The following is a 14917-nucleotide window of genomic DNA, read 5'->3' as shown; positions in this document are numbered from 1 at the left end:
ACCATCAGAGTGGAAGGAGAGAGATCTATTTTCCTTTGCTAACTCTGTCTGAAGTGACAGAGTTGATCGATGAGTTGCTGTGCCCGCCCAGGAAAGCCAGTATGATTGTCTTCCCGTGATTGGGTCGACAGCATTCAATCTTTTAGTAACTGAAAAGTGAAGTTCACTTTGGAGCTCAGTTTTGCCTGTTTATGGTGGATTCCAGCTATATTTTTTTTATGTCTGCTGTTGTTATATTGTTGCCGTTGGTATTAATATCTGGCAAATTTACTTGCTGTGGTTTTATACTGACTACATCAAAATAATAAAAAAGAGAGAAAGCAATAGTGTAAACTTTAGAGTGTGAGGAAATGGCAATCCAAGTGAAATGGCGAAGGTTAATCAAGACCTACATAACTTCATAAATCTAGCTCTTAGGCAGTTGTAATCCTAGAAGAGGGAGACCTGTTTGGATAATAACACTTTCCATACTTGTTGAAGACGAAATAAGTTTTTTGCTCTATCATCAGAAAAGCTCATTCCTGGGGTATGAATACTATTATAGTAATCCTTACATTAGGAGTAAAGCAGAGAACAACATGGAGTGAGGAGCCCTCTTTGGCACAGTATCTACCTGGTATTTAATATCAGTGAATACCAGGATAAAAGAGTCCTTTAAAAAAAAAAAAATTCCCATGAGGTCCTACAATTCCAGCTCAGGTCAGTGGCCACATTCTTAGAACTCCACGTTCTGCGATTGCCATAGCACAGTATGTACTCTAGATTCCCTCATGCTTGACAGACGCTGTAATTTTCTTGGTACCTATGTTTTTCCTACAAGTAAATGCATTTGTCAAAGCAGGAAGATACTTGTGATAGGTGCCATGAAAATAATTAGATAGATAATCTCCCTTTGATAGGTGAGCCATTAAAAAAATTAAATTTTAAAATATATCCAGACTTCAAACTAATTAACATATGTTATTGAAATATGTAAAAAAAAATTTTTTCTGAAATATTGGAATAGAGAAATAAACCTTAGTGGGGGAAGGAGACTTATTTTCTGTACCTCTATAGTTCTCTGTCTCCTGATGAGATTGCCCAGCTGTTAAGACTTTCATTTATGGAAAAAAATATTCCTTACTATGGGAAGAATTAAAAACAGTGTTGAGACCCTTAAGAACCCTAAGACAAGGTTTTCAACTGCCTGCCAACTCTTACTAATTCTTTAGGCCTCAGATTTGTCTCCTCTTTGGTTGACTAGTAAGACCATAACTTAGAAAAATTGTCTCCTACTTGTCCAATTCGAATTTAATTCAACAAATACATTTTATTTCCACACTGGTTGCTTTTGCTTCTTGTTTACAGAGATGATCTAAGAGTTCCCTAGGAGATGCATGTGCGAAATTGGTAAAGACTTCAGGAGCACTATCAAGGTGAAGCCTCTCAGGACCAGAGACTCTATTCACATATACTTTCCTCTCAAATTTACCCAACCACGTTCATACTTATGTCTGTGACCCTGCTCATCCATTGTTTGATTGATTGGTTCAACAAATCCTTATCGAGATTAGACACAGTGCTAGGCCCTAAAATACAAAAGTGAATGTAACAAAGAATAGCTGTTCTCAAAATGCTTGTAGTTTAGTGGAGATAGGTAGATAAGGATAAGATAAAGATAGGAAAGAGGTTGATGAAAACCACCAGAGAGGTTAACAAAGAAGCACAAAGAAGATAACTATCTTTGTCTCATGAGAGTTTGGAGAGGGCTTCTTTCTATATCAAGACCTGAAAAATAAGTGGATAGGAAGCAAAAACAAGGTAGGAAGAGTATTTCAGGAATAAGCATGTGCAAAGATCTTGAAGAACATGTTTGGGGATAGGCAAATGATTTTTCGTCGTACAAGTGCTTACTCAGCACTTACTATGTATAAAATGTAGTAGTATTCAATACTTAGATGGGTTAGAAGGTATTATTGTGGAAGCAGGGAGATCAGTTGAGAAGGAAGGTGTTAGAATAAATATTGAGGAGGTAAAAATAAAAGATTTATTTAAAGTCAGTTCATTTTCCTGATATTCTTCCCTAAATACTACCTATAGAAAAATCATTGAAGAAAAAGCTTATCATTCAGCATGCTTAGACTTATAGTTAGCTTAGGAGTTTTCCAGCATCCGGCAGACATTTACTAGCAAGCTTGGAAAATGGCTCAGGGGCAAGTAAATTCTTTTTTTTTTAATTCTTTGGGAACAGACAGAGATGGGTTCAGATTGTGGCTCTGCTACATTTTAATTGGTTGGATGTGAACACCTGTCTCATGTGCATTACTATTCCCTTTCAGTTCCTTCTAGAAATCTCATCTTGACATGGCTTCTACTCCTGCTGTAAAATGTGAAATGGTACCATTCTAGGCTAGGCCATCAAAAGAAGATCAAGCCCTCTCATATATTATAACCTAGGCATTTAGAGTCAAGCCTATTTTTTGAAGGATAAGTTACTTGATCAGAATTTTTGCCTCATAAAACACCAAAAGTATGTATCTGAGGGCTACTTTTTTCATTGTGTGGTAGATTGTCATAATAATGATTTATTTAGTCCAATCAATTTTTATGCCACTGTGTTCCAGGTACTGTGCTAAGTACTTTACATATATAATCTCATCCAATCCTCATCACGAGCACATGGAATAGTTATTTGTTCATTTTACGGTGAGAAAGCCGAAGCTCAGAGAGGTGGAGAGAAGTGCTCCGAAATCCACTGTGTGAGCTAAACCCATCACTAAGCTCATCAAGCTCTAAACCCCTTGTTTCTTCCGGGACGCACTGTGTTTTTTGCCTTGCAAGAAATATTCAAAGCACAGAAAGGAAACTGGAGAATTAAAGTAATGTTGTCTCCCCCTACCTCCGCCCTCAGGATATGCATAACATAGTTTAATATACAAATAGTTATGATAACTATGAACACATCTACAGGTGTTACTGTGTGTTCATCTGACACAGATAGATAACATTGATCAGGATGCCAGTTTAACTTTTCTTCACCCTACCTTATTTCTTGAAATTTTACACTATAACCCTGCCATCTATCCAGTTGGCTTTTTGGAAGAAACGGGAGGCGTGAGGTGTGCCAAATGAGGCATAATGCACTGGCTTTCTCAACTGAGGAGTGGATTTGATGCCACTGTAATAATTCAGGCAATGACATGAATCTGAATGAGTTAGCTGCTCAAGGTGAGCAGGGTTCCCAGCACTGAGCCAGAGGGGCTGGACTGAGACTTGACTCTGGATCGGCTTTCAGGCTTCTGAAGATAATAGTCTCTGGGCAATTCCTGCCATGGCTCCTGTGGGAGATTTGGCTAGCCTGCTTTGGTTGACCAAGCAGTATAATTAGCCAGAATGTTTAGAAGTAAACATTACTGAAAGAGAAATGAAACCGTTACCCATGGCTGCACCTATCCCAGAAATGGCAGAAACAACTTTAGGAATGGCTAAGTACACCAAAAAATTATAGGCCAGTAATTCTAAATGAGACTTTAAAGTTAGAAAGAGATTCAATTTCTGTCTGTAGGGTTGGCCGCTGGTCAATTTTTAAGTAAAATTTGCCTCTTCTCAACTTCTGGTTTACATTAGAAGGAATTTTCTCTAAATATTTCTGGCCGCTCGCCACTCCTTTATTCACTCAGCACCCAGGGGAGGAGGGCCAGCGCCTAATCTGATTAGTAAATTTGTGAAGAGTAAAACTCAGCTCATCAACTCCTTTTGTGAACAATAAGGCCGCAGGAAGCAGGGGTTCTTCATTGCCCCTCCATTCTGTAAATCTTATCTGCATAGGCCTGGGACTTGGAGTGGGATATAGAGAGGAGTAAGTATGACTTATTTTTAGGTTTACTGTTAAGAAGACTGTTTAGCTCTCATACTAGTTTACATCTACTACTCTAGCTGTTATTAGTCATAAAGGCGTATTTGACCACTATCTTTCACTTATTTCTCAATTTGTTCAGAACTCAGGTTAGGGAAAAGGGTCATTAATTATCCTGGCTTGTTCAGAGGCCCCAACAACTCTATGAAAATGAAAATGTAATAAATCAGATTATTAGGTCTATGGGGAAGAAGAAAAATGAAGGAGTGCAGGGCACATGTGGTCTTTATTTCCATTCAGGATGGAATCTCTTGGAAGGGGCTGTAGCTGCAGCAGACAGGTTTATCTCAGACATGCGGAGAAAAGCCCCCTGACCCCATTGGTTATATGACCAGAGGAAAGGATGACCATAGAACGTTGTGGAATTGTCATCCCACAAACACCCCTTAAAAGTCTTGTATATAAATGTGGGGAATTAAGTATAGGTAGTCATTATAATCATTAATAAAATAGGTTGAGCTGGTTAGTCATTCAGAAAGCCTGAACTGCTTCTGGTAATAGGTGCAACAGCTGCACTGACCCCCTCAGTCCAACAGAGCACTTATTACTTAGTAGGCTGCTTTCCTAGCTGTGGTAAAGAAGTGAATCAGAACTCTAGTGTTACAGAATCTCATTTTCAGTTCAAAGAAGATGTATAAAAGATCCTAGATAGTAATATGGATTGAATGTTACCTTATTTTCTTCTTCCCTACCTCAATATTCCCAACATCCTTACCAATTGAGATCTGTGCTTTGGCTCATTAATGTGTTTTCTTACAGTATTTTGTAATAAATAGAGCCTGGAGTATAAGTGTTTTTGAGGCCTCGGTAGAGGTAAAAATAGAAGAAAGCAAGGTTGAGATCAGGTATTAATGACCACTCATGAGGCTTGTTAGATTGTGGGGGATGGAGAGAAGGGTAGATGGAAAGGAGTTTTAGGATTAGTGGCAGGTGTTCACAGCAGCCACTCCAGCGGCTCACTAGTCCCGTTGCAGGAATCAGTATATAGTCTGATGTGGGCTTGAGGAGCTTTAGATTAACCTGAATGTGGCTGTAAGAATTTTTCCTGGTCTTTCCTGTTGCCCTGCTGTGTTTTATTGGGCTACGTGCTTATGGAACAGTTTTACCCCGGTACTCTTAAAGGTGCCATTGATTTAAAAAAAAGTAATTATTTTATACATTCATTGTGTTATTCCTTAGGTGTCCCTGAAGTGTCTGCTAAGTATCCTCAGCAAGGTAGAGAGCAGGAAACACTGTAAAAGTACATGGTGGCCACGGAGGAGGGCACAATGTCCTGCCTGTGTGGTTGGCACTTTATAAATACTTACTGCTCCAGGGTTAACAGTCTGTGATTCAATAGACTGAATTAAATTAAACCAAACTTGAAATCTCAACATGATGGGAGGATACATAAGGGCAGTGGATGACCTTATAATTCTGACAAAGAAAAGTATCTCATTGTTTTATTGTTGGGAGTAATAAAAATTGTGCTAATCTTTCAGTGAACAAATAGCTGTGTGAGTGAGGTCATGTGGGCAGGCAATGGTTTCAAGAACAGATTTGCAGCAATTCACTAATGAAGATATGAAAATGTCAAAACATAACTGAAACATCAAAACACATCCCAATGCATGGATTTGTAAAAGTGCCTTCTTTAAGAAAATGCCACAGTACATGTATCTCATAGAACTAATCATTACTGGAATATGAAAAATGGTCCCTGGTTACAAATTCAAGGGTGAATGTTTACAATGGCATTGAAGGGCCCTGTACATCCTACCAACTAGCTAAGTCTTCCTATAAAAATGGAAAAGATTTTTGGAGTTAATTCTTTATGAAGAATTAACATAAAAGAAGAGGGATAGATGCCTTCTCTTTCACTCTTGTAAGTAAAAACGTCAGAGTTTTTGTTAATGAAAGTCATTTAGCCAAGCTACCCATTTGAAAAGTGGATTTCCCAAAAGACATTCCAAATGGTAAACTATCCAGTACTCCATCAGCTCATATGATTTCTATAGGTGAGTTAGGGTATCCTCTTTGGGGAGGTTATGTAACTTGGTATTTCCATCGAATGGTTCAACATGTCCTTGTACTGTGGAGCCTGGCTTAGTGAATGGAGGATGGGGATGTTAAGCTTCAGCTCCCCTCTGCCCATGTGAGCGGACATTCTTGTGCAGTGACCAGTCATCAGGGCAAACAACACACTGGTTTATGTATCAAAGTGTCAGGCAGAGTATCCCATTCATTGTGGGAGGTGACTGTAGCATTGGGGCCCTGCTAAGATTAGGTGGGACAATGTATGGCTGCAATTACTGTGTCCTGATTCCTTAGAATATTACACTTGATAATTTCTTTCTCTCTACCAGTCACTGAGGGTCTGACAGTGATTTCAACATTTCTGTCAGTGATTCTCCCTGGCCAGACTCACCTCAAGTATTCTCATCAAAGCTTCGAGGAGGGCAAACAGAAGCTCCTGGGTGCCTCTATATAAATTCAGAAGAGATTAAATCATTCTTGGCCAACTCATTTCTCTTTTCATGCTTTGGATATTCTTTTCGATATAACGAAGAGTTTACACAAATAATTTTTAAGGTCCCTTCCAGCTCCAAAGTCTGAGTTAAGCAAAGCCACATTTTCCATGACTACTTACTTATATGAAACTCCCAAATAAAATATAAACTGCCCAGAGAAACACTGGCACATTTGTTCACAATGTTTTATTTATTGTGAAATATGGCAGAGTTTTTTTTTTATTTTATTGTTGTCGTTGTACATCTCTTAAAGTAAACTCTAAATTGCTCTAAAAATACAATTTCTATTTTTGCTTGAATTTATAAGAATCCAACTAAAAGAAAAAGGCATAAATTATTTAATTTTCAGTCAGTCCTCAGAATAGCCTACAGTTAACATAGCATGTATAAACATTTCTGTAGATTTTCAAGAGGTTATAATGTTCACACTAGCCAAAAGTGAGTGAGTGGCACACCCTCAGCCTATGAGTCATGTTAGAAAGTTCTGAAATAATAAGTACTAGTTTTTAAATTACAAGCTTATTCTTTCAAAGTGGTTATTTAAGGAAAATAAAGAGCTCTTCCCATATCAAAATTCAGCAAACCATGCATTTTAAAATTTCAAATTAACCATAGAAAATTGGTCAAGAGAGTGAGGACCAATTTTAGAGTGAAAGGCTCACCAAAAGGCAGGATTCTGATAATAGCAATACGAAAAATATATTTTTCTCTCATTCTAGAAAGTTCAATTTAATGTGATCTGGGTAAAGTCCTCAAGGCCTTAAAAATATTGCCAAATGAGCATATTTTCAGAGTAATACACTGTGATGCTGAACTTCAATAGTGGTTGTCTAAACAGAGTTGTGAGGTGATAAAAATATTCTAGATATATTAGATGCTACAACAATTTCACACTATTTAAGAAAATTAGTATGTATTTTTCAGAAAAGTAAACCAATCTAGATGAATTAATATCAAATATAATAAATTATTTACTTGAAATTCTATTCCCTAGGCCCAGTTTTGAATAAATGTCTATAGTATGCCTTGCAGGACCTGGAAAATGTCTCTCTAAGCAACCATGTTGAATTAATTATATTCTTTCAGCCATAAAAAAATTAAAGAAAAAGAGAAACTAAAGAAAAAGGAATTAGAAGGAGAATACATTCAGCTCAAAAATAAACTATTTTTTAGTCTCAAGCAGCATTTTTTGGAAAACCGAAAATGAAAATATAGCTTAATGTGAAGATAACAAAATTGTAGTTATATGTGCAGATAAAGCATATCATCAAATATTGGGACTCTTTGGTCTTTATAAATTTGGAGTTGAGGATTTAGACTTGTGCCGGAGAGAAGTTGGCACTTTTACCCAGAATCAGCTCTGCCTCTTTCTACATACTCCTTCTACCCTGAGCTGCTTTTCTCTCTGACCTTCTCTCTCATTTCCAATGTCCCTTTTCCCGCTTTTTGTCCACATAATCCAGCTCACTGTCCTTTGTTCTCTGATGGCTCTTCTCTGTTTTTTTGCTTGTTTGTTTGTTTGTTTTTTGTTTTGTTTTTTGTTTTTGGTATCCAAGCGTTCAGAAAAAAAAATCTGATTTGGATTGTAGGTTGTCAAAAATATGTGTTTATCTTATTTTCTGACTTTTAATGTTCTTTTTCTTTAAAAAAAAATCACTGCCTCAGAGAGGACTTCTTTGGCCACACTGCCTAAAATTGCATCCCATTACTTTTATAATTAGAATCCTAGTTACCAAAATGTAGAGAGAGTTGAGTGGAATGAGCTCAGATCCACTTCCCCACTGGACAGGAAGGAGTGGGAAAGAAAGCCCATCCCTCACCCCCGACACAAACACCCTCTTTTTCTGTTTTATTCCTTTTTTAAAAAAGTGTTTATTTATTTATTTTTTATGGTGACATTGATTAACGAAATCCAATAAGGTTTCAGCTGTACACTTTAACAATAAGGCATATATATATTTACACTGTGTGTTCACTCACCTCCCATAGTTAGATTTCTTTCTATCACCACCTGTAACTCTTTTACCTTGTCAACCTCCCTCCACCCCACTCCCCTCTCCCCTCTGGTAATCACTAGTCTATTGTCCATGTCCATGAGTCTCTGTTTGTTTGTCCTGTTCGTTTGTTGCTTTTAGGTTTATATCCCACGTATAAGTGATATCATGTGATTTTCAACTGAACGCCCTTTTTTCTAACTTTCCATCCCCTGCCAGAGACTCTCCTATGCACAGAACTCAAACTCGAAGAAGCATGTGAAAAGGATTCAATTGGACCTGGAAGGAACAGAGAATATCCCCTCATAACCACGCTACTCTTTGTCTCTACCTCATTTTATTTTCTTTAGCATCTCTCATGTTATATTTGATGTTAACTTTTGTTAGTGTTTTATTTTTGTAGTAGGCAGGAAACTTATGGAAACAAACTGTACCTTGGATACTCTCTAGTTTTCTAAAGTGCTACTTTGTACCTATGATATACTCATTAAGTATTTGTAAAGGGAAGGAAAAAAGGAAGGAATGTTAGTGTTAAGAAAGGTAGAAAAAAAGAAAGGAAAAAAGAAAGAAAGAAAATAAAGAAATTTTCCATATCTTAGGAAGATCTGATTTTCTCCTCTGGTGATATATGAGATGATTTTAGGTGGTATGTGGATAACTGCTTTTTATTTACTTGTTATGCATTTATTTTAGTGATTATTAGATGACTTTGTTTTTCACGAGGTCTCTTAAATGGGTATTTAAATATGAGAAACTAAGTTATAGATATTAGGTATATATTATTTTTAAAAGTTTGAGAAAACATAAAGTAAAATGTTCCCCATAATTCCATGTTTTTATAAACAACAATAACCAGCATGACCATTTGTATCTTTATAGTGTTTAAAGCTGTTCAAATATGTTTCACATCTACTGTGTGCTCTTAACACTGTTTGCCGGAGAGTTCAAAAGACTTTTTCCAGGGTCCTGTATTGAGTTGGTGATAGATTCTGAACAGGGCTCAGATGTTCCGATGTGATAATAGTTCTCTCATGTCATGCTTAGTGTGGAGCTCCCCAAGCAGATGAGTAGTGAGTGTGTCGTGCGACGTTTCTGTAGGATAGAGGTGCTAAATGCACAGGCTCTGAAAACAGATTGCGTTGGCTCAGGACCAGCTCTATCAATTATTAGAGGTGCCCTTGATAAGTTACTGATCCTCTCTGTGCTTTGGTTTCTTCATCTGTAACATGGCATAATAATAACTCCTTTCCTGCTGGTTTGTTGCAAGGACTAAATGAATTAATGTAAGCACCTAGAAAAGTGTCTGGGACTTTGTTAGTGTGATGGTTTTCTAGCGCAGGAATATTTATAACCAGCTGGAATTATAGCCTGCTTCCTTCTAGTCTATTTTTCTCTGTGCTATGTGTGCAGAGAGATTCAAGCAGCATGCCCTGAACCAAAAATGTATCTGAGGTACCCAGCATTAATTTATAGCTACTAGAGTACTGATGAATGCATTTTAATAATTATACTCTTATTAAGTGAACATTTCATAGATGTGGGAGATGACAGGAGAATCTACTGAAATGAAACAAAATGTGCATGCTATGACTATCAGCTCTGGGATAATGCAAAAAATATATATTTTGATGTGAGCCATAAAGTTATTCTATTAATAATAATGAGGTCTGCATTTTTACTTTTTTTGAGTGAGGGCATGCACTTGAATTCATTTGCAACATGGAATATTCTCCCATGTGTCATGCACCTGGTGTTGGCTGAGCTTGCCTAAACCGCATGTTGTATTACACACTGTTAAGTCATTTTTATAAATTTGTGTAAATTTACACACTGCTATATGGAATCTCTGAACAATGTTCCTACCTGACAGAAATGCTTTTCTCAGAGCTGCAAGGATGTCGCTCAGCTCCTCTCTCTTCCTCTTGTTGTGGATGTGTGTCCCCACCCTTTTTCTGATGAATTTCAGGGTTCGCTTGACCTTAGAGACCTTGAGCAGCTCCTTGGCGCGCCTCTCCTAGTGGGCAAAGCCGCAAACCTCTCGAATGGTGTCCTGTACAAATTTGGTGTGCTCGGTGAGGCGCCCATGGTGACCTATGCCTCTGCAGTGGCTATGCCTCGGCTTGCTCACATCCTTGGTCACCTAGTGACCCTCATTGAAGCCCATGGCCATAGGGTAGCGCAGAGCCATGGCTGCTGCTCCTCAGTAGCTGCCCTGGACTCTCATCCTGTTAATGAGAATAAAAATAGTACATATTTCAGAAGGCTGTTGTGAGAATTAATTGGGATACTAAATAAAAAAGCTCTTAACAATGTGCCTGTAACTCAACAATAGCAGCTTTGCTTTTATGTTTACAATAATAGTAATACATTGATTAATATTATTATGAGTGAGACAGCACAGAGGAGGAAAACATCTTACCACTATTACATATTCCAAGAAGTATTTGTAACTTATTTAAGGATCTCGCATATATCTAACCTTGAATGTCTCAGGGAGACTTTGGCAAATGGCAAAAGGATTTTTAAAAGTTTTATTTTCTACAGTAACATGGGTGAGTTGGGAGTAAAAGAGCAGACAGGATAATAGATGAAGAAATTTCAATGAATCAGAAAAATGCAGTTCTGAAGAGCTCCTCCAATTTTATGGTAGGGATGGCCTGTATTTCTTCTCAAATTATTGTTTTTGTCACCTGTAATGCTTTATAAGTGGTCTCATTATAAAAGATGCTACTTGGCATATTCCCCTTAAAAAAATGTAAAGTGAGTTAAGCTTCAAATCTTGTCTTTTGTTTTGTTTAGGAAGAGACAGTGACTATTGCTCTAAACTAGGCAACTATAGAATGACTTAAATAAGCATATCATTGCCAAAACACAGATCTCCCGGAAGCTAATAGTCCCAGGTAGGATAAAACTTTGATGATGATATTGGTAGTGATGTCCATTCAAGAGGCCTACTATTATGTGGAAGTCCCAAACCTCAGTATCTCAGAATGTAACCATATTTGGAGGTAAGGTCTTTAAAGAGTGGATTAAGTTAAAATGAGGCCTTTAGGGTAAAGCCCTATAATCTCACATAACTAGTGTCCTTAAAAGAAGAGGCAGAGACACCAGGGCTGCTCCCAACAGAGAAAAGACCTTGAGAGAACAGAGCAAGAATGTGGCCATGTACAAGGCGGGGAGAGAGGCCTCAAGAGAAACCAACCCTACTGACACCTTGATCTTGGACTTCCAGCCTCCAGAACTGTGAGAAAATAGATTACTGTTGTTTACACCCCACAGTCTGCAGTACCTGTTTATGGTAGCCCTGGAAAACAAATACACCTGTCTTTCCTAGAAACTTCAGCCTGACCTTTCACACTATGTGGAGCTCCACCTCTCTTTATTCATGTTTTACAGTATGAAGCTTGGCAAAGCCGTGGCATTTTCTATGAGTGACACGTGTTAAATATCTGAGTGGTCCTTGTGGTTAGGCCCAGGCTGTGGTCACTGAAATAGATGATGCTACATTGTAATTTCAATGCACAGAAATCTGCTAAGGGAAAATGCTACAGCTGTTTGTAAAGATCCTTGATATTGCTCACACACACCACACACACACCACACACACACACACACGAGTATACATACACGAGTATACATAGATACATAGTATACACAACTTTAAGGGGGAAAAAAGCTCACACAGAGATAACTCAGTGCAACATCCCAGAGTCACAGGGAGTTATTATCTAACAGAAATAAGAGGAAGTAAGAGAAAACCACAGAGAATATGTGCAATCAATCTCTCTGTCTCTTTCTCTTTTTTCACTGGACTGATGCTGTTATGCCTGAGCATACTACTGACAGATGCTGCTACAGGCCTCGGACTCCTCTCAGAACTGCAATCATATTCTTTTAAAGCCTTAGGAATGATTTGAAGAAGCTTCCTGTGCAGCCTAACATTAAGAAAAAAAAGTCAGTGACTCTAAGAATTCCAATAGTTCTTCTTTCTATCTTCCTGGAAAATCCACCCAGTGGCTTGTGAAGTCTGCACTATCTCTCTGCTAGTCATCAGTGATTGTAGCCCAGGCAGGCAGAGAGCTGCTGGGCATCTGACACTCACTGTCTATGGGGTGAGGCACTGAGTAACACCTAAGTCAAGTGGGGCTCTCCAACCACAGAGTCTGGATGGAAGTGCAGCTGGTCTGGAAAAGAGCATGGCACTTCATCATATGTTTCATTGCTATTAATGTGGTGAAAAACATAGTCAGCTCCTCTCTTAAATCACAAAAGTCACAGGCAGCAACAGTTAATAGAGAATCCACATGTCATCTCATCTGGGCTATGTGCTAAGGGAAGCCAGAAACAGCTCTGCTTTTCAATTAGGTGAGAGTGAGTGTGGTCTGAACGGTGTACAAGCACCCCTTTCTTCCACCCTGACACCCGCCTGCCCTGCTTCTCTCATTAACATAAGCTTGCAATTAAGACACGATGCTCTTAAGAAGCAAGTGCTCTTTCATGCCTGGGACGTGTCTGTGCCTTTTCCTCTCATTGTGGAAACGCTGCCGCCCATTTGAAAACTCCAGAAAATAAAGCTGTCAGTTTAAGCACATTAAATCATGAAATGATGAGACCAAAGCCACTGACCAGTCCTGAATCCCAATAACAAACCTCTGGAGGGAAATTTTCCCGTCAGGGAAGCTCTTTCTGAAAGTGTCCACCTTTGAAAATATTTTCCACTCTTAAAAGATGCATTACATTTTATTAAGTCTAAATGAAGTTTATTTTACTTTTATGTATTTTAATCTATATTTTAATGCAATGTGGGTTGTTATTGATGGACACATTTCAGTCCCGTTTGAGTGTGAGCCAACGATGCAACTTATTGAGCAGGCTTCTTAAACATTTTCCATTAAAATGTTGAAGGCATCTGAACAGTAAAACCATCCAGCAGATATTTATGAATGTGAGGCTCTGTAGCCGAGATGTCCATGCACAGCAGATCTATGGAGGGAGAAATTAAATCAAAAGATATATGTATCTGGTGAGGCCGAACTAAATGTATGAATGTGTAAAGAACATAATAAGGTAGAGGGAGAACAGGGAAGCGACAAGTAAAACAGAGATTAGGAATTATAGCAGATATGCAGGCAATCATATTTTGTTTATAAAGCATCTTGTTTCCAAGGAGTTCAAGCTGAATGTTTGATCAGTCATTTATTTAGCAAATATTTATAGTATACCTACCAAGTACGAGGCACTCATTCAACACTTGGGATATAATAATATACTCCCTGACTTTGAAAATCACTATCTATTAGACAATGAGACTCTGACTTCACTCTAAAAACTATAAAGATGTGAAGAAAAGCACTCTGGCTAAAAATGAAGCTTGTCGAAGCTAGGGGTTGGTTTCGGGTCCTGGAGGTATCGGAGAAAGTTTTCCCAAGTGGTAAAGGAAAGGAGAATGTAAAGAAGAGGATGGGCTTGTGAAGGGCACAGGGAAGGAGAGCTGTGGGGCAGAAATGTGGTTCAGGGTAGAGAGAATGGTCTGTGTAAAGGCGCCAGATCAGAAAAGGTCTGACGGCGCTGGGCGTGATTGAAAGCCCCATGGGACAGGAGAATGCTGCCATATGTGATGCTGATGGAGCAGATGATGCCAAGGAGGTGGCCCTGTCTTATACTCTGTCATATTGTTGTGGTACGCTTACTACAGTTTTTAAGTAGACACAGTCTGCTAAGCAGCACGGAGGATGTGCTGGAACAGGCAAGTGGCACCAAATGGAAGATTTCACAATTGTCTGAACCAGCTTAACGCCCTCCCCTTTTCCTTCTTCACCGAACAACATAGGTGTGCAGCTATACACACTCTACCCCTCAGGAAATTGTTCCAGGTTCCCACTTCTAGTTTCTATTCTACCGTGTTCTCTGGCTCCTGCTTCTTTGGTTTAACCTGTGTTATTTCACTCCGTCCTGAGGGAAGCGGCTCTGCAGGTAGAGAGAAGAGGCAAGATTTGACAGATGCTTTCGAGGAGCAGTCAACAAATATATTTATTAGCTCAGTTCACTCAGACCCACACTGACCATTGCTTTGGTAATCGAGCTTAATTTTTTTCTTTCCTATTTCTCCTCATCCATGCCCAAAACCCTGGAATTTTCATTTGGTCTGATGTTAAGGACATTTCTCTTGTCTGAGAGTGTTCAGATAGCTCAGATCTAATCAATTCAAGAATTCAAGCTTTTGCTCCTTCCCCAAACAACTCTCTCTCCTAGGGCTTGAGTTATGATCGTGTTAATATGCTGTTCACCTAAAGAGTCTTTTAGATTGTAGAATGAACAAATCCTATTTCCCAAAGCTACCATGAATATCTACTGGGTACTATTCTAAATGCTTTGCCTGAGTTAACTAATTGAAGCCCAAGGTAAAAGGTACTTCTCTTTAAATCTTTAAAAAAACATACCTTATGATATAAGTATTAATGTTCCCATTTTATAGATTCAGATAGTGAGATCCTTTGAAATTTCAAGACGAGAAAGAG

The 14917-nt window shown here is 38.5% G+C and overlaps 1 pseudogene; it reads right to left on the bottom strand.

The window, feature by feature from the left end:
- Window positions 1-9585: 9585 nt before the first annotated feature.
- On the bottom strand, window positions 9586-10587 carry LOC102890218 (annotated as a pseudogene).
- Window positions 10588-14917: the final 4330 nt, after the last annotated feature.

The sequence above is a fragment of the Pteropus alecto genome, unplaced genomic scaffold (assembly GCF_000325575.1).
Source record: "Pteropus alecto unplaced genomic scaffold, ASM32557v1 scaffold12, whole genome shotgun sequence".
NCBI classification, from domain to species: Eukaryota; Metazoa; Chordata; class Mammalia; order Chiroptera; family Pteropodidae; genus Pteropus; species Pteropus alecto.
Note: the sequence above shows the minus strand (reverse complement) of the source record. Positions and strands in the feature narration are given on the sequence as shown.